Source organism: Melospiza georgiana, chromosome 20 (assembly GCF_028018845.1).
Source record: "Melospiza georgiana isolate bMelGeo1 chromosome 20, bMelGeo1.pri, whole genome shotgun sequence".
Lineage (NCBI taxonomy): Eukaryota > Metazoa > Chordata > Aves > Passeriformes > Passerellidae > Melospiza > Melospiza georgiana.
This window is the reverse complement of record NC_080449.1, coordinates 1,964,120-1,982,720: the sequence shown is the minus strand read 5'-3', so window position 1 is coordinate 1,982,720 and position 18,601 is coordinate 1,964,120. Positions and strand designations below refer to the sequence as shown.

The window sequence follows — 18,601 nt, the reverse complement described above, 5'->3', positions numbered from 1 at the left end:
GCAGGCACTCCATGCTGCACAGCTCGCACAGCCTCAGCCTGCTTTGGAGAGAGGCTGAAAGGAAAGAACTAAAAATAATAGTGATGATTATCAAGCTCTATGAGATTCCAGGAATCTGCCCTGGCTGCTGGAGCAGCACAGGGGGGACACAAGCACCCACCCAGCTGCTCCTCTGATAGCCAGGAGTGGCATGGAGCACTTGGAGCGGGTTTTGCGGCTCACTGTTCCCCCTGGCAGGACAGCTCTGCCCACCTGCCAGCTCTGAGGTGAGATTAAACCTCTCCTGCAAAGGCTCCCGCTCCCCTGGCTCCACACAAACAGGATGGCCATGGCCTTGCAGCCAGGAAGGCTGTGAGTCACCAGCAGCTCCCTCCTGCTTCCCGTGCTGGTGAGGCAGGGCCAGAGGCTCTGCAGGGACAAGGAATGGGCTCCAGGCACAGTGGCTGGGAAGAGAAGATGCTGCTGAAGGATGTCAGGGAGTCCACAGGCAAAAGAGAAAGAAACAGTACTAAAAAGGAATTCTTGCAATTTTTGTGAAGCAGGCAAGTCTGAAAGTATGACAAAATCCAACCTGCACAAGGTTATTGAAGGAAATAGCAAAGGATGGGTTGCACAATTCTTGGAAACTGTCCAGATGTATAAATGAAAGGGGAAGCAGGAAAGGAGAAGTGGGGCTGGTATGTGCTGAGGATGGGACAGAGACATAGGATAATCTATGTATAGTTCCAAAAAAAAACAACATGAAAACTTTCCCTGTGGTTTTGATGGCACTGGGAACACTGGCCAAAGGGGAGAGAGAAGGGTGGGTGGCAAGTGCCTGGGAATGGGAAGTGCCACAACCAAAAGGAATCAGCAGGCAAGGAGCTTTGAGCATGAAACAGGTAGGAACAGCTAGCTTCTCCTCCAGGAATGAGAAAGGCTCACACAAAGCTGAAGTCATGGAAGAAGGGTTTGTAATAAATCTGTCAAAGCTTGGGGGCTGGAGAACAGCAAACAAGGGCTGTGCATTTGGGAGGGAGAAGGTGTTCTTGGCACGTAGGTGTCTGTTAGTCTGAATCTGTGAGTATGCAAAGCTTCAGAATAAGATTAAAACAGAGAATAATTAAGGACATGGAAAATGGATAAGATGAGATACAGATTTTCTGAAAGTAAATGATGCCAGAGTAGATAAAAAAACCTGAACTTCTCGACAAAGCAGACAGGATACATCTAAGTTGTCTGGTCTGCAGTAAAGCAGAATATTAAATACATTGGGAGATGAAGATGCTGGGCTGTGAGGACTGTGTTAGATGGGCTTCTCAAAAATTGGCCTTGTTTGACATTTTTAATGGTCTTGGCACAAAATATACAAATTGCTAATGAAATTTGGTGATTACCTGTAATTGGAAATCATCAGAACAAAGGAGTTAGGGGAAATTGCACACAAAGAATGGGAGTCCCCTTCAGAAAAGGAAAACAAGGAATGTAATGAAATGAGGGAGTCAGGCAGTGATGCACAGTGGGATGTGCAGCTGGATTTCTGCTCTGGTGTGGAGATGACAGTCTGTGATGGATGTGACAGTCAGGAGATGACAGTCTGTGATCTCTGTGGAGATGACAGTCACCCAGAGTCCAACAAATTCAGAAACATGAAAGGCTCTGGAGCACGAGTGAGCCCTGAAGTCCCTGAAGTGGGCAGAGGGAGGAGAGGAGGGGAAGCAGTGCTGCTGTTCCTGGGTGATGCATGGCTGCATCCAGAGCCTGCTGTGGGATGATGGTGCAGAAACCAAGCGTGAGGCAGAGGCCCTGCTTTTGCTGTGGGGTGTTGTGACGTGGCCTCTGTGTCCCCGATGAGCTGAGCGTGTTTGTTCTTGAAGGCTGGGGAGGATTCATTCTCCTGTGCCCTGCTATCCTTCCTATCTCATAGGATGTGATCTCATGGGATTACCTGGCTCACTTTAACTCATTGCTGCTGCTCCACCTCAGCTCTCCCAGGTGTGCTCAGCTGAGCCCGTGCTCTCAGAGGCTCCTCTGACCAGCCAGGGAGCTGCTTCAGTGCTCTGCAACACCGGGAAAAGGGGGAATGTTTCCATGTTTGCAAGGGGAATGGCTCCTGTGGGATAGGAGGTTGTGCCAGGATCAGTCCAAGGACGTGAGCAAGCACTGGGGCGGGGTTCAGGGAAGGTGAAGCCCCTGAAATGTCCCTCCTCGGCAGCAGAGAGCTTTGAGGCTGGCTCTGCTGTACGATGAAGCTCTACCCTGAGCATCAGTGCTCAGTGAGTGTCCTTCCTGGGCTGGAAGGCTCTTTGCTCTGATTTATCCCTGTGTGATTAGAGAGACTGGTTCTGGTCCCAAACAGACAGATGGGAGCCGCAGGGAAATCTGCAGGCAGATCAGGAAAATGAAGATGCTGGCATACAGGAGGAGACCTTAGAGTGGGGGGTGTGGAGAGGGGCTGGCTGCCAGGGGCTATTCCTGCTCTTCCCTGATAGGGGAGGAGAGACTGGAGGTGTTGTCAGCACACATTATCACTCCCCCAGCTCCTCAGAAAGCTCACTTGGGAGTCCCTGGGTCTCTGGTTTGGATCCAACCATCCCAGCTGGGTAACACAGTCCCTTCCATCCCATGCTCAGGGCTTCTCAGAAATGAGATCTGTCCCCAGGGTGTGCCTGGGCAGAGCACAGGTTTGCAGGGTTTCTTTTGCCTTTGCCAGTTATTGAAGGGCCACTTGCTCCTACTGCCTGGGCTGCACCCTTGGGGTGTCCTGGCTGTGCTCCCCATGCCCGTGTGGGCATCAGGCTCAGTTCCTGTGCCCTGCTGCACAGTTATCTCTCCTGGGATAACTGTGGCAAGGGAGTGAGTAATGCTCCAGCCTTAAAAGAATCCCTGCTGGCTGTTAGTTCTGCCCTTTGCCAAACCTGTTGGCATCATTTGCTGTGTGCACCCCTACCAGATACTGGCACTGGCCGAGGGTGACAGAAGAAAATGATGGTTTGAGCATGGCTCTTTCTTTTTTTTTTTTTTTTTTTGAATAATCCCATGATACTGTATTTTGTGTTGCAACACAAAGGATCACCTGAGGGAGCAGAATGGTGAGAAAATAAGCCTATTGAAATGCTCGAGGTTACTTAACTCTCCAACAGCATCAGAGGATAACCAGGCAGTTTTCAGCCAAGACTGTGAGTCATCTTGACCTGCACCATTGTCACTGCTCAGCTCATCTGTTTGCTGTAATTGCCGAGGGAGCACCACTCAAGCCAAACTCCATCATCCTGCCCAGCACAGCCAGAAAACACCGAGCTCCTGGTCAGGGTTTCACTCACTGGAGCCCAGCACCTGAAATGAAATAATACCCAGACCCCTTGAACAGCTGCGATGGGAACCCATCAGGAAACAAAGCTGATAATTCTTCTGTCTATATGAAGCTTTTAAAAAAGAAACACTGATGATTATTTTATGTAAATCAAATGAGCTTTCAGTACTATCTGGATCATCTCCTATCTCAGGTACTGGCATAAAGCCTCCAGCCTTCCCTTGGAAAATGCTGGGAAAGTGGCCCATTCATTGCCTGCCACTGTCAAGTGTTTTTTCAGTCTGCTCCTGATTAAACAGTGTGGTATCAAGGGGATAATTGCTCATTGGAATTGATCCCAGAAGAAAATCATTCACTTCTTTCTTATCAAGTCCTTTCTTGCCGGGCAAGATACCCACAAGACTTATCTCCCTCTTCAGTGCCGGCCTCTAATTACTGTTTAAACAGCTCATTAGAAAACCTTCATTAACGTGTAATAGCTGGAGCTGGACATAGCTGAGGGCTGGTGCTGTGGCGAGCGCTGCTGCCCAGGCCTGGCAGTGCCCAGTCAGGAGTGGCAGCACTGCTCTGCCAGCCTGCCCTGCCTGCCCCACGCCCTGGCTCCAGCCCTGCTGGCAGCTCCCAGCAGCCGAGCTCTGGGCCCAGCACATTTCCATGCCAAGCACAGGATTTCAGCAGCTGCAGGCATTGCAAAGCTGTGACTGCAGCCTGAAGAAATTTGGACACCATGGTGATCCTGTTTTAAAGCAGGAAAAACAAAAAAACCAACATACGTGGGAAAAGGTTTTATATTAATTTATTTGCTGGTGAAATGTTCACGAGTGAGAGCCTGAAGTTTTCTTGTGTCCCTAGAACACAGTCAGCATTAACCCAGATCCCCCCTAACCCTGCTCCAGTCCTGGCCAGGCTGGGGCTGATCTCTCTGGCTGTAAAACTCTAGGGAAGGAATAGACAGGCAGGCTCCGTCGTTCCCAGTGTCCTGGCTCCCTGACAGTTTCAGCCCCAGAGGAGTCACTTTTTTGGCATTAATCTTGCACTGGGGTTTTCAGCAGGAAAACCACAAATGTTTAATAAAACGGATTGCCCTGAGCATGCCAGGCAGCACCGGGTGAGGATGTGGGTCTGTCCTTGGCGCTGGCGGCTCAGCTCAGCACAAGTGAGCCCTGTAAATATTTTCTTGACATTTAGGAAGTTTGGAGAAGTGTTTAGTATTTCTCTGCCAACTTGACAACCCCTGTGTGACGAAGGAAGGAGATGTCCAGGACTCCCTTCCCTGCCCCAGAGTGGACAGTTGAAGCTGGTTTGAGTTAGGAAAGCAAAACACTGCAGCTGGTGTGGGATTGGGGTGCTGCCCCCTTCCTTCTGCTATTGCAATCTGAGGTGGCAACACTACCTGTGATTGTTCAGAGCCTTTGCTGAGCTGCACCTGGAGCTGCAGATGTGGGGATCTTGCCACAGGGAGCAAGTGTGGCTCAGGGAACACCTTCACACACACCTGGGCTGACATCCAGTCAGGCACCTAACAGTGGGAAAACTATGTCCTCTGGGGATGGATTCAAACCCAAAGCAGAGCTGAGGTTATTCATGGCTAAGGCACCATCAGCTTTGCAAGCTGTGAGTCCTTATGTCCCTCAATCCCTCTCCACTCAGCAACACACTTGGTTTTTGTTTCTACTTCATGAATCTTGTGGAGTTACTGAAAATTCTGAAATATAGAACTTTGTCAAGAATGGCAACATTGCCTCTGACTTCCCATCACTGCAGCACCTGTGAGGTGCAGTCCACAAGTGGCTGCAGCCAGGTCAGAACTCTCAGAATCGGGGGCTCAAGAAGCAGCCAGCTGCAAGGATGCACCCACATCCATCCCCAGAGCCTTGTTCAGAAGTGCAGGATGATTTGTGATGGCACCTGTGCAGCAGTGGACTGATATGAGTTGCACCTCATCTGGTGGGAGGTGTCCTGCTCATGGCAGGCAATGGAATGAGAGGATCTTTCAGGTCCCTCCCGACCCAAATCAGTCTGTGATGATCTGAGTTGTGGGGCTATGTCTGTTGGCAGTGACCAGCATGCTCAGAGAACCTCTGTCATGGAAAAAATTTGTTACTAAATGAGGGAAGACTGAGACAGCTCTGCAAGTATCAGTTTAAATGTCTTAAGCAGCCTGGGGAGGAATTTACAAGTTTGGCAATTTCTAGTTCAGCTTAAATTCTGCATTGGGGGTCCTTTGAAGCTGTAAGTGAGAATCTGGATGTGAGCTGGCCGGAAATGTTGTCAGCACACATTTATCACTCACCCAGCTCCTCAGAAAGCTCATTTGGGAGTCACTGGGTCTCTGGTTTGGATCCAACCATCCCAGCTCGTCAGCTCCTCTTTCCATAGCAAAGCTGCCGAGCTCTCCGAGGTTTGTGGGGATGTGGAGATGTGCAGGGCTGTGAGGATGCTGGCAGCAGACTCCACTCAAAATTCACGAGTTTGTAGCTCAGGCAGTGTCCCTTGCCATGGTCACACTGCTGACCACAGGACAGACACATCCTCTGTCACGTTTGTCCCTTCCAGCCACAGTCCAGCAAGTGTTTTCATGATGGAATTGTGGGGATGGCAGATGCGTTTCTCAGTATTTTATTTCTGATTTAAGCAGAGGAATGACCCATATTGGGCCATCAGGAGCTGCTGGGCCCATGGGGAGGAGTGTTCCCATGGAGAGGAGAGCTCCTGTCGCAGCGGGGTTTAGAGCATCACATCCAGGCATCTGTTGGCTTTTTCCTTTCCCTCCTACTTTTGCCCATTAGTTTTCCATACTCGTTCCTTTTTATTTCTTTTTCTCTCAGTCTTTCTTTCAGCACCCCCAAGCAGCCTCGGGCACCATCTGTGTGGGGGTTTCTGTATCTGACTGGCAGCTTTGGTACCTGAGAGTATCCATAGCCCTGACAGTGCAGTACATGTGTGCTGAACAGAGAACTAGGCAGGTGCAGAAACTAAAAGTTATGTCAAATATTTCATTCATTAAACAAGAAATCGCTGTTTCATGCAGAGCCAGTGCCAGAGCAATTCCTTCCTGGAAGCAAAGGGAGGAGGATCCTGAGGGAGCCGGGGAGGTGGGACGTGGCTGTGCACAGGGGGTGCAACCAAAAACTGAATGGGACGGGTCCAAGTTCAGTGATGTGAACTCTGTAACTCCTGCTGGGAAAGTGGAGTTGTAAAATATCCCATGGGTGACACGTGTCTGCCTGAATAGACGTGGAGGGAAGGACCTTGCTGTCCCATGCTGGTCCCTGGGACCTGGTGCTGTTCACATGGGCTTGACTACTTCCAGTGCCTGGAGCTCTTTGGAAGGAGGCAGGAGGAAGCTGTGTGGGAGGGAAATGGGAGAAACAGGTAACAGACTTCCTCACATTGCAGGCCTGCAGGGAACTGGAAACCATCTCCAGTGCTTTCAAAGGGGCACACTCGACACAGCCATTCGTGATAAAAACTCCATCAGCTGAGAGTGATGAAGCAGCAAAACCAGCCAGGATTTCCATGAGATGATACCCTTCCCCATGAGCTATATGGAAGCTCATCTGATTACGCTGGCATTTTATAAACTTGTTTTTCTGACACACATTTTCTCCCTCCACCTTGTGATAAGGGAGTTGGTGCTTCTGGACAGTGCAGTCCTTGGGGGAAAACCCACAAACCATGGCCCCTGGCAACTGGAGAACATCCCTGGGGTCCCCTGTGGGGAACCAGTGTGTCCCTGATCTGTCAGGTGAAGAACCTCAGTGCATTTGTTTGGGTTAGGTGTGCCCTATGTGGGAAAAGCAGCAGCTGGATTAAGAGGAGGATATCACACTGGTGTCCAGAAGTCCCATCCCTGGAAGTGCTCTGGGCCAGGCTGGACAGGTGTCCGAGCATAATACAAATATTTTAATAAGAATTATATTTTAAAATAAAAACATTTTTAGCAGAAAGAATAATCTTACCACTGTCCAAGTAGCAAACACTAATATCTCCATTATCAAGCAATGTCACTCAGAAGCACATAAAATGTCTGATCAATCCTGCAAGGAGGTTCTCTGTCCATATCTGCTACTTAGAGGTTTTCCCTCTTTTGGCCTTGATAATTTTGTTTTTTGTCTTTGTCACCTTGCTATTGAAATTCAAATATAAATGTATGAGAACAGGTGATGATAGAACCCAGACCAGATTGCAGCACATGCTCGGAGCTCCAATCCTGCCCTATTTGCTTGGAAATCCCTTTCCAGGTACATTTTTTCCCAGGATTCTCACATATACATATAAAGATGCATATTCTGTCCTCTATAATAGGTGTGTAAAATATGCATATAAATGTACATGCTGTGGATATATAATGCCATCTATTAACAAAGGGAGCCTAATTGGGTGCCCTGCAGCCCTTTTGCTCCCCTTGAACTTTTCCCTGTTATTCTTGGGGAAGCTGAGCAGGGGTCAAGCCCAGGCAGGGAATGAGGTCTGGGGTGATGGAAAATCCAGACCCCGCAGCCACCTCCTATGATATAGATATAAATGGAATGGAAAATTATTTTGAATAAAAGTGCACTGCCCTCTGAGAAATGTTCTCACAGAACCGCCTCCAAGAGCGCCTTAACTCTTTATCAGAGCACAGCCCTGTGTGCTGGGGGGACCTCAGGGCAGTGGTGACAGCCAGAGGCAGAACACACCAGCACTGGGGACATGCCAGAGCCAGGGATGTGCCAGCACAGCTGGGACAGAGCACCATGGCCAAGCAGCCCCTGCTGCTTCCCAAGCACAGCACAGGAGGGACATTCCCTGTCCCTTCCCTGTTCCTCCTCCGATGGGGAATCTAACTCAGCGACCTGGCCAGATCCATGTCCCCAGGAAACAAATGGGGCACAGCTCCAACTCTCTCCAGCTCTGCAGGGCAACAAGGAACAGTTTGGGATGCAGATGTGGTCCCCAGCCCCTGTCTGCACCCAAATCACCCTGAATTTTTAACACAGCACCTTAGCTGGGAGTGTGGTGCTGGGCTGGCACAGCAAGGAACAGACAGGGATGTGCCCCAGCCATTCCTTATCTGTTCCCCATCCAACACCAGTCTGCTTTGCATGTGAGAGGGAATGTCCATCCCCAGGGACAAAAGCAGCTGCCTGGGGGTCCAGAGTGCACACACAGCTGGGACAGGGGTGCTGCAGGAGGGTGGGATCCAGCAGGGCAAGGAACACCACAAATGTGACATGGCAGTGTCCAGACACTGGCCTTGCCTTCTCCTGTGTCACTTGTCACTGCCAGCACTGTCATCTCCCCACCTGAGGGACAAGGCTTCACAAGAGAATGAAATGCCAGGGAGTGGGAAAGCTCCTGGAAAGAAGAGAAGCAAGGAGGTGGGCAAGTTCCCCCAGCAAGGGGAGAGAGGCCCCCTGGAGCAGGGGGAGCCTCCTGCCACAGGCTGGGAGAGCCCAGGGCCGAATCACTCCAAGGGATTCCTGCATCCTTCCCATCTCCAAGGCCTCTGTCTCTCCTGCCTCCCAGCACCTCCTGAAAGCAGAAGAGGTTTCCCCCTTTTGGGTGCTGACATACAGCTTTGTTTGCTGCTCAGAACAGCAACACCTGCATGAGTGGAGAGCCAAAGCTGGGGCTGGGAGAGAAGGGGAGCACCAGCCAAGAGCTGGCAAAAACATTTGTGAAAGAAAGCAACAGGGCAGAGATTTTATGTGCTTTTTAAGGAAACAAACTGGAAACAGCCACTTAAAGACTTCATCAAAGGCAGAAAGCAAAAATCTAATAGGCCATTTGTCCAAAGCCTTGTGGCTGAATACTGAATCCTAAATTAATGCCTCCCCAAAAAATTTATTTGGTTCATTATAAGTAAATTTGTAAGACCCCAGAAGATAATGCTGGAGGACAAAGCAGGCACTGGAGACTGGTCCAGGATGAGCCCCACAGTCCAGTCCCGTGGCCATTGTCCTTTTTAACAATGGGACTTGTTGGATATGGGATGGAACTTACACATACCCCTCAGCAGATGTGGTGACATGTGCCCCGTGTTCTCCACTCATTAAAGATGCAAATAATTCACTCGTGGAAGAGAAGCTGCTGGAGAAACATCCATTGTTACTAAAACACTTCGAGCTCTGATTTCTCTCAGAAAAAAAAAAAAAAAAGAAAAAGAAAAGAAAAAAAAAAAAAAAAGGAGGGTTCCTTAGCTAGCACAATTTTTAAAATCTTATTTCAGCTCAGAAGAGGATAGATGCCAGATATGAGCTGGTAGGTTTGTGACTATCTTCCAGCCTAAATTCATGAAGAAGGACTCCCCAGGCCAGAGAGAGCCAGAGAGGGTTCATGTCGTGAACCCACATGGGCTTGGACTTGTTTGCATTGCTGTTGTTGCTAGCCATTGCACCAAGGACTTAGGGAGATATTTAATGAACTGATTTGCTGTAGGTATTAAAGTTAAAAAGGGAAATGGATTTCATCCAGCACACAGGTAGTCAGAGACCCCGTAACAGCTTCTCTCCCGTCAAACACAGCTCGGAGGGCAATAAAATGCAGAGGGGAACAGAACAATCCTGCAGGAGCCATGTCCCCAGGAGCCATGGCCCTCAGGAGATGTGTGTGTCCCAGGAGCCGTGTCCCCAGGAGCCATGTCCCTGGGAGCCATTGATTCCCAATCGTGTCCCCAGGAGCTGTGTGTGTCCCCAGGAGCTGTGTGTGTCCCCAGGAGCTGTGTGTCCCCAGGAGCTGTGTGTGTCCCCAGGAGCTGTGTGTGTCCCCAGCAGTCAGTCCTGTCCCCTGGAGCTGTATGTGTCCCCAGGAGCTGTGTGTGTCCCTGGAGCCATGTCCCCAGGAGTCAATCGTGTCCTTTGGAGGTGTGTGTGTCCCCAGGAGCTGTGTGTGTCCCCTGGAGCCATGTCCCCAGGAGCTGTGTGTGTCCCCTGGAGCTGTGTGTGTCCCCAGCAGTCAGTCCTGTCCCCAGGAGCTGTGTGTGTCCCCAGGAGCTGTGTGTGTCCCCAGGAGCTGTGTGTGTCCCCTGCAGTCAGTCCTGTCCCCAGGAGCTGTGTGTGTCCCCTGGAGCTGTGTGTGTCCCTGGAGCTGTGTGTGTCCCCAGGAGCTGTGTGTGTCCCCTGGAGCTCTGTGTCCCCAGGAGCTGTGTGTGTCCCCTGGAGCTGTGTGTGTCCCCCAGGCCTGGGCAGCCGCGCTGCCGCCGCCGGGCTCAGAGCGCTGTTGGGAGCGCGTTTTTTCCCAGGCAGATTACAGAGCCTTTTTAGCTCCATCCCCCCACTACACCCCCCTTCCTCTGTTATTTTGGTGCCTTTCCCCAAGGGAAACAAAGTTAGTTCAAACACTGTTCCCACCAGAAAGGCAAAAGCTCCCCCCACCCCCCTTTTTCCTTCCTCTTTTGGGTTCAGGGTAATGTGTCCCATGACAAAACAAGCACAGATCCCTGCACAGAGGGTATTGCCTTTCTCCTTAAAGGGAGAGTCTTTCTCCAGGCCCCAGGGCTACCTCTCCCCAGGTACCTTTTGGATGGTCAAGCTGGACCCTCTGCCTTTGGTGAAAGCAGACAGATGACACAACATTGGTGGGTGGAAATGGGGTGATATGGAGTGAGGAGCAGCAATGAGGCCGAGAGAAGCAGGCTGGAGTCCTGCTTCAGCCATCCCCACTGGAGATGTCTCCAAGCTGGAAAAGATGGAGAGTGACTTTTTGAAAAGAGAGACAGTGATAGAACAAGGGGGAATGCTTTGGAGCTAAAAGAGGAGAGATTTGTCTCAGTTATCGGGAGGAAACTCTTCCCTGTCTGGAAGTGTCCAAGGCCAGGCTGGACAGGGCTTGGAGCAACCTGGTCTAGTGGAAGGTGTCCCTGACTGAGGCAGGGGTGGAACAAGATGGGCTTTAAGGCCCCTTCCAATCCAAACAGTTCTATGATATTCTATGAGAGTGAATTGTTCGGGCCCCTCTGCCACTCACAGGGAGACAAGGTCCCTCCCGGGCCTCTGAATCCAATGTCCAAGACAGAGCAGGAGCTCAAAACATTTCTCTCCACTGTCTGTAGGAATGATGAGTGAGGAGTTACCCTTCCTTCCCCACTCAGAGCAAGATGTGATGGGCTCACAGGCAGGAAAAGACCACTTCAATCCAAACCACCAGCCTGCTTCAATCAGCAGGAACATCTGGGCAGGTGGCCCAGGTATCAATGTTTTTTTGGGGATGGCTGATCTTGGCCTCTGAATGAGCACCTCGGGCTGTCCTCCATGACAGAGGGGCTGTGCTTTCTGCAGGAAGCTTCTGGAGATATACCATGAGTCTGGGCTCTCCCTGCTCCTTTGTGAAGGCAGATGTATACTCATCCAGCAACTGCATCATAAAACCTTCTCTGCACTCTGGGTGGTCACCATTTCCCTGCCTACCATGCCAGAGGAAATGTAAGTACTTTTGGTGCATGTGGCTGCTTCATCCTCACCCTGCTTAGAGCTGAGCATCTTCTCCCTGCAGAGACATGGCCCAGGCTGGCATCACTCATTCAGTGCCTCACTGACACCAGTCACACCTCTGTGTCTCCACAGAAGTACCCAAAACAGCCTGACATATATTTGTCCTTGTAAATGCTGCTTTCAGGAGTCCGTCCATCCTTGGATTTAACAATTTTAACAAATGGGATTTTAATGCCTCCCTCTCAGTCCAGAGGCTGTGAGCACCTGTATTTGCTGCATAGGTGGTAAGTAGGTGGTGGGAGCCTGGGGACAGAGGTGTGTTTCCTATTTTTGAACTCAGTAATTTTGTATGGTGAGACCTTGGCAGCTTCTGCCTGGAACCTGTGCCTGCAGTAAGGGAAAAGTCTGAAAGGGAAAAAAGAAAAAAAAATTGAAGGAAACCCCAAAGGCAAATAATTGTTCACGGTGAGAAAGGCAATTAAAAACTGTAATTTAGATTTGCAATTTTAAAACAAGAAAAAACATTTTTGTTCAAAGATCAAATCAGATTATTATTTTCCTTCAGGTGTTTCTAATGAATGCAGAACTTGGAAAGAGTGGCACAGGAACAGCTACTTGCTAACAAGATCACTGAGTCCCACATCCAGAACAAGTCCCTGCTGAGAATGTTACCTGCAGCCCCAGGAGCCGAGCAGAGCTGGGCTGCGAGGCTGGTGCTGGATGTCGGGGGCTCCACTGGGGGCCAGAAGGACATTGAGGGGCTGGAGCGTGTCCAGGGAAGGGAACAGGGTTGGGCAAGGGTCTGGAGCCCCAGGAGGGGCTGAGGGAGCTGGGCAGGGGCTCAGCCTGGAGCAAAGGAGGCTCAGGGGGCCCTTGTGGCTCTGCACAGCTCCTGACAGGAGGGGACAGCCGGGGGTTGGGCTGTGCTCCAGGGAACAGGGACAGGACAAGAGGAAATGACCTCAAGTTGTGCCAGAAAAGGTTTAGATTGGATATTAGGCAAATTTTCTTCATGGAAAAGGTTCTAAAGCATTGGAACAGCCTGCCCAGGGCAGTGGCGGAGTCACCATCCCTGGAAGTGTTCAGAAACTGTGTGGATGTGGCACTTGGGGACACAGTTTGGTGGTGAACACGGGGGTGGTGCTGGGTTGATGATTTGGTTTGATGATCTTAGAGGTATTTTCCAACCCCATCGAATCCCCGATTCTATGATTTCCTTCCCATTCTGTGCCAAATATGATGCTTCTGCCCTCAGAGGTGCATTCCTGATTGGTGTGGAACAATTAATGACTTCCAGGTCCCAAAGGTGTGGATGTGGGAGTGAGAATCATGGAACAGAGGCAATACAGCTCTGCCATAGGATCTGCAAAGCCTGGCTCATCCGTCAGGAATGCCACGATGGAGGGGACGTTCCAAGGGCCGGCACCATGGGAAAATATTTTATCAAAGAAACTTGGAATAAAAAAACAAAATTAAAATCTAAACATGAGCACTTGACACAGTGCCACATCAAAGCTATTTTTAATTTCCTTCCTGATTGCTCCACTCGTTTTCATCATCGTCAGCTCTTTGAACGATGGAGTTAGTCACCATCCATGAGATGAAGTGTATGGTTTGCAGTGAGCATCATCTGACGTCTCCTGAGGGACACCAGGGCCATGGTGTGGCAGTGCCCAGGCATCTGCCACCAGCCACCTGCTGGCACAGACTCTGTGTCTGGCTGGGGTTTGGGATGGGCCAGGATGTGGTGGTGCCCTGGCTCTGCTGCCAGAGCTGGAGACACTTTCATGTCTGTCTTTGGGGAAGGTGATTCCCGTGGAATCACCAGCCTAAAAGAATCATGGACTAGCTTGAGCTGACCTTAGAGCTCATCTCATCCCACCCCACTGGCATGGGCAGGGACACCTTTCACTAGACCAGGTCGCTCCACACAGTTTCAGGGATTTTTAGAAAGAAGAGAGCAGGCTGGTGCTCAGTTCCCACTGCTCAACATTTTAATTCTGATTACTTCTAATTGTGCACTTAATGAGCTGTAGAAGCCCTTGCTGAGAGCCTGACACAGGTACAGGCTTGAAATCCCTGCTGAGGTCAAGTGTGGAGAGGAGTGAAAGTGAGCACTGGCCGCAGTGCTCAGTGTCTGAGCTCAGTGTCTGAGCACCAGATCCTGTCTGAGCACGGGTTCCAAAATCATGAGCTCTCCTGCTCTCCGCAGCACAAAAGGGACCTCACACTCATGGGGGACACAGAGGAGTCCCAGAGCCCCCCTTGCTCTGTGTGCTTTGAACTTCCAATTGAATGGTATATTTTCTTTCAGGTTCAAATCCTAAAATATTCTGAGCTAAAAGGGAACCACAAGGACCATCAAGTCCAGCTCCTGGCCCTACACAGACACTCCAACAATCCCACCCTGGGCATCTCTGACAGCATTTTCCAAACACTCCTTAAACCCTCATTATTTGTTTTCTCAGAGTATTTAGCTCAGGGCAATACTGATTTCTTGACTTTCCAGTTCTGTGGCTACGGCTGTGCTCAGTGATTCCTTGATAAAACATGAGTGGTTTTTGGTTGATGTCGTAGCTGGAAAATACTCATCAGTCCAACTGGAGCAGCCTCCTTTTCCTTGATCCACAGAGGAGGATCCTTGTGGTGATCCCTCACAGCACGGATCAATTATGGAGCATTTTTCATTGTGCAGGTTTTTGCTAATCTATTTCTTAATCCTTTGGGCTGAGCTCCTGAAGCTAATGGGAGTTACTGGAAAGACTGAGGAGTAGCATGTAGGCAAATGGCTTTGAAGCCAGACTGGAATAATTCCTTTTCATTAGAGAGCAGCATTGTATCACTTGGGAATGTCTTTCCAGGAAGATTTTTATATATTCAAAAATTTACTTCATATTAACCTCTCTGTTTTCAATTTACTTAAGTAACTGATTAACAGTGATTCCATTAAACTGCAAAATTCAGTTGCATACCTGAGTATGCAGCCAGGACACTGAGCAGGACACGCAGCCCATTGTCTTCACTTTTGCTGTGGGTTGGTATCAGGTCCAGGCAGCATGAATGGGATCACCTGATGCCATGGCACTGGTCCCTTTCCATGGCTTTATGCTTCACTTCATGGTTTTAATGGAGGATTTGTGATGGGGTTTGGCTGTTGCTGTCCCATAAGGAGACTGAGTGATGGGGAAATTCAGCTGGGCCAGGACAGGGAGCTGAGTTCCCAGATGGAGACAGCGACCACCCCCAGCAGAGCACCCCCCTTGCCTCCCCCTTGGCCTAACCAGCCCACAGGCTCCAGAACTCCCTGAAAAATTGCTCCTTTGGCTTTGGCTTATTTAAAAATAAAATCTCCTGCGCAAACTCAAGACTATTTGTTTTTACTAAAGTCTGGAGTTTCCCACAGTGGCCTGTTATGTTTGGGGACTGTTGGAGCCAACATCCATTTTTTTTTCCTAAGGTAAGGAGCCTTTCTTACCAGGATCATTAGGATAATAATAATGACAGACATTTCCTAATTAGTCTTTAATCACTTTCTGACATGTTCTGGGAACTGATGCTCCTGCCAGACCTTTTCTGCACCCTCCGCTGGGGTCCCCATGGCTCAGCCATGTCCCAGGAGGGACTCCAGGATGCTCCATGTGCACAAAGGGAGTGATGACTTGGCTCCTGACTGGACAGTGGGGAGAAAAGGAGAGGGAGGGCTTGGGAGAGTGTTTTGAGTTTTTGAGATCTCAAGAGCCTGGTGGGTGAGGATGAAATGCCCACGTCAGGATCTGTCCAGGCTGAACATTCCCCACACAGTAAGGAGCATCCCCAGGCATCCCCCTGGGTGCACTAGTCTGGTTCCTGCTCAAGCTCCCTCTGGGGCTGTGCTCAGAGAGCTCAGACTTACCAGGTTTTCTGATTTCCTACACTGTGGTGGGAGATGATCGAGACTTGTTAGGAGACAGAGTTGTGTGCTGGCTCTGCTGTGGCCCCAGCAGCTCTGAGGTGCTCCCAACAGACAGCCAAGCACACAGTGAGCAGGAGGGACATCCTCCACCCCAGCCCTGCACCCAGACCCACAGCAGGAGCCACTCCTTCCTCCCTGCTGCTCCTTCTCTCCAGCTCTGCCCTGGCCTTTGTGAGCACAGGGCACCCCTGGCCCCATTCCCACACTCACAGTCCCTGGGTCATGGCAGACAAAAGGAGGTGCCACGCTGGGAGCCGGGCTGGGGCAGAGCTGCCTCTGCTGCTGCTGCCTCATTCCATTCTCACTGGGGATGACCTGCAGTTTTCTCCCTGCTAATCCCTCCCTTTAATCCCCTTCTCCTCTCCTCACCCAGATCAGGGTGCTTTCTTGCCATCTCCCTCCTTCCCTGGTGGTTCCATCCCAGTCGCTATTGATAAATAATGAGATGTCCCTGTCACCCACACCCTGCATCTCACTGGTGGGCAGGGTCCAAGCCAGGGCTGCAGGAAGGTGGAGATGCTGCCAGTGACATCACACTCTGCCCTTGCCTGATAGACATGAGCTGTAAGAGAAGTCCTTCAGAGGTGGATCAAGACAAGGCTGGGTTCTGCCTCCTGGTGCATTCCCAACTGGGACTTCTCACCAAGGAGATGTAGGGCTGAAATCACGTGTCCCCATGGGTCCCACAGCAATATTTCACTCCTGGGTTTGCTTCTGGAGCTGGGGACCCAGCAGTGGCCTTGACCCTGCCAGGCAGTGTGCTCCCTGCCATGCCCTGCCATGAAGAACCTTGGCACTGGGAGCCAGAGCTGGGCACCTGCCCTTCACACAGACATCACTACTGTCAGGCTTAGCCCAGCATCACCAGGGGCTCTGCTCAGAGTCTGAACAGATTCAGGGTCTGAGTTTAGTCCTGATTTGTGAGAGACTTTGCTCTAACACTGAAGCACCAGGGTGTTCTCTATTAAACTGTCTGATGCAGTTGGTTCCAGCCCACATTGAAGTTATGAGGTGAAGTGCTCAATTGTCACCAAATAAAAGGAGTCAATAGTTGTGTTTTTATTGGAAATCCAACAGTAGCATCCTCATTTCCAGGCTTGAGTGGGAGCTGAAGGCTGCAGTGTGGGTGAATCCTGCCAATGGCAGAGCTGTCCCCTTTTCTAGCTGTTTTTTGGAAGTGCAGCTGCAGCTCACAAGCTGCGAGACCCTTCCATCTGGAATTTCAGTATTTCCAGTCTTAATACTGTGTCACTGGTCCTTACCTACCGAGGAGTTGGCTGCTCCAAAACCTCCTGTTTCAGCACTTTTCTCTGGCACCTGCAAGGCTGGGGATTGACCTGAGCAGACACCTCTGCCAGTGACTGTGGCATCCTCTGTGCTTCTGGAGGCCCCTTGAGGAGGCACCTGTGGTTTCTCCATGAATTTTCCTACAGTGAGAGTGGTGAAACACTGGCACAAGTTGTCCACAGAGGTGATGGCTGCCCTGCTCCAGGAAAAATTCAAGGTCAGACTGGATGTGCCTCTGAGAAACCTGATCTAATGGACGATGTCCCCGGTCACTGCAGATTTGGACTAGATGAGCTTTAAAGGTCCCTTCCAACCCAAAGTGTGTGATGATTCTATGATCCTGGTAACAAACCCCTGCCATCCAGGTGCTGACACAGCAGCAGTGCATAGCCCTCCCTGCTGACCTGAATCATGTGGTACCAGGGATGAGTGAAAAAAACCAAACCAAAAATGAGACTGTGGCAGGAGAAGCAGCCTGGGATGGGAGATAAGGTCTTCCTGTTTCCCACAACACCCTGTGTTTCTTATCTTCAGTACTGCAAATAAAAACGAGGGAGCCAGTAAGGCTGATTCCCACAATGCAGTGAGGACTCATCAGCACTGTTTTCCCAGTGCTCCTGTCTCTGTGGGAGGATGCCTGGGCCCCAGGATGGGCTTTCCCCACAGAGGTCAGCTCAGTGGAGGCCTTGTCTCCCCACGTGGCAGGGAGGGCTCTGTTTGTCCCCTCCATGCCCCACAGGATGGCTCCTGTTGGTCCTGCAGGGACAGGGATGTTGCAGATCCCACCACTCTGGTCCACAAAAGCTTCTTGGCCACCAGCAGGGAGGGAAATGCAGCAGTGCCCTGAACCAGCCTGGCAGGACCCCCAGCCCTCCTCTGCCAGCCTTGGCACGCAGGAGCCCCACCCTCAGACAAACAAGGCTTGCAGTTTTCCAGAGCAAACGCTGGGAGTTCGCAGCACCTGCTCATCAATGTATGGAGTTCAATGAGGTTTTGAAATGTGGGATCTATAATTTATCACCTGCACTAAAATAGGGCAACTTATTTTATAGAATTACAGACTGGTTTGGGCTGGAAGGGACCTTTAAATCTTATCTTGCCATGGGGTATTTTTCCACCAGCTTTTCTAAAACAATGAGTGCTTGTCCTCCATGTTGTCCTGTTTGCATTATCTATTTTCTAGAGACATGTATGATTTATGATCCTACCCTCTCTCGAGGGAAATAATGGGGAAAATGTAGGTGCTGCTGGTCTGCATGAATTTTAACAAGTAGGACAGCTGGCTGGTGAAGCCACATCTCCTGCTTTCCAGGAGGAGCCAGGACATGGATAAGAAATTCAACGTTGCCCAATGTGCCATCAAGAAGAAAAGAGCATCTCAACAGAGGTTTGGCATGCACTGGGTCTGGTAGCAGGTGAGGAGCAGGACTGGGACAAACTCTGGGAATTTTTAGGCCAGAGGGAATTTCACAACGGGAGGTGGGATGAGGCCTCCACAGCAAACATTTTAAGTCCAACATTGAAAGCTTTAAGTAGTTGTACAGGCTTTTAAGGTGTCTGACCTTTGACTTGTCCAGGGAAAAAGCAGGGAAGAGATTCCTTTTTCCACTGGAATAAGTCCAGCTTGGCAGCCTGCACCCAATTAGCAGCAAAAGC

At 50.4% G+C, this 18,601-nt stretch overlaps 1 protein-coding gene across 6 annotated transcripts in view; it reads left to right on the top strand.

Moving 5' to 3' along the window:
* The window catches only part of EXD3 (exonuclease 3'-5' domain containing 3), a 256,141-nt gene that overhangs the window by 192,266 nt on the left and 45,274 nt on the right, over positions 1–18,601 (top strand). The window contains exons 21-22 of one of the 6 annotated variants that reach the window (XR_009115427.1): positions 11,554–11,697; positions 11,891–11,990. The exons of 4 other annotated variants lie outside the window; for them this stretch is intronic. The gene's annotated coding sequence lies outside the window, so the exon portion shown is untranslated. The remainder of the gene's footprint in view (positions 1–11,553; positions 11,698–11,890; positions 11,991–18,601) is intronic. One more of the 6 variants, XR_009115428.1, reaches the window with a different exon arrangement.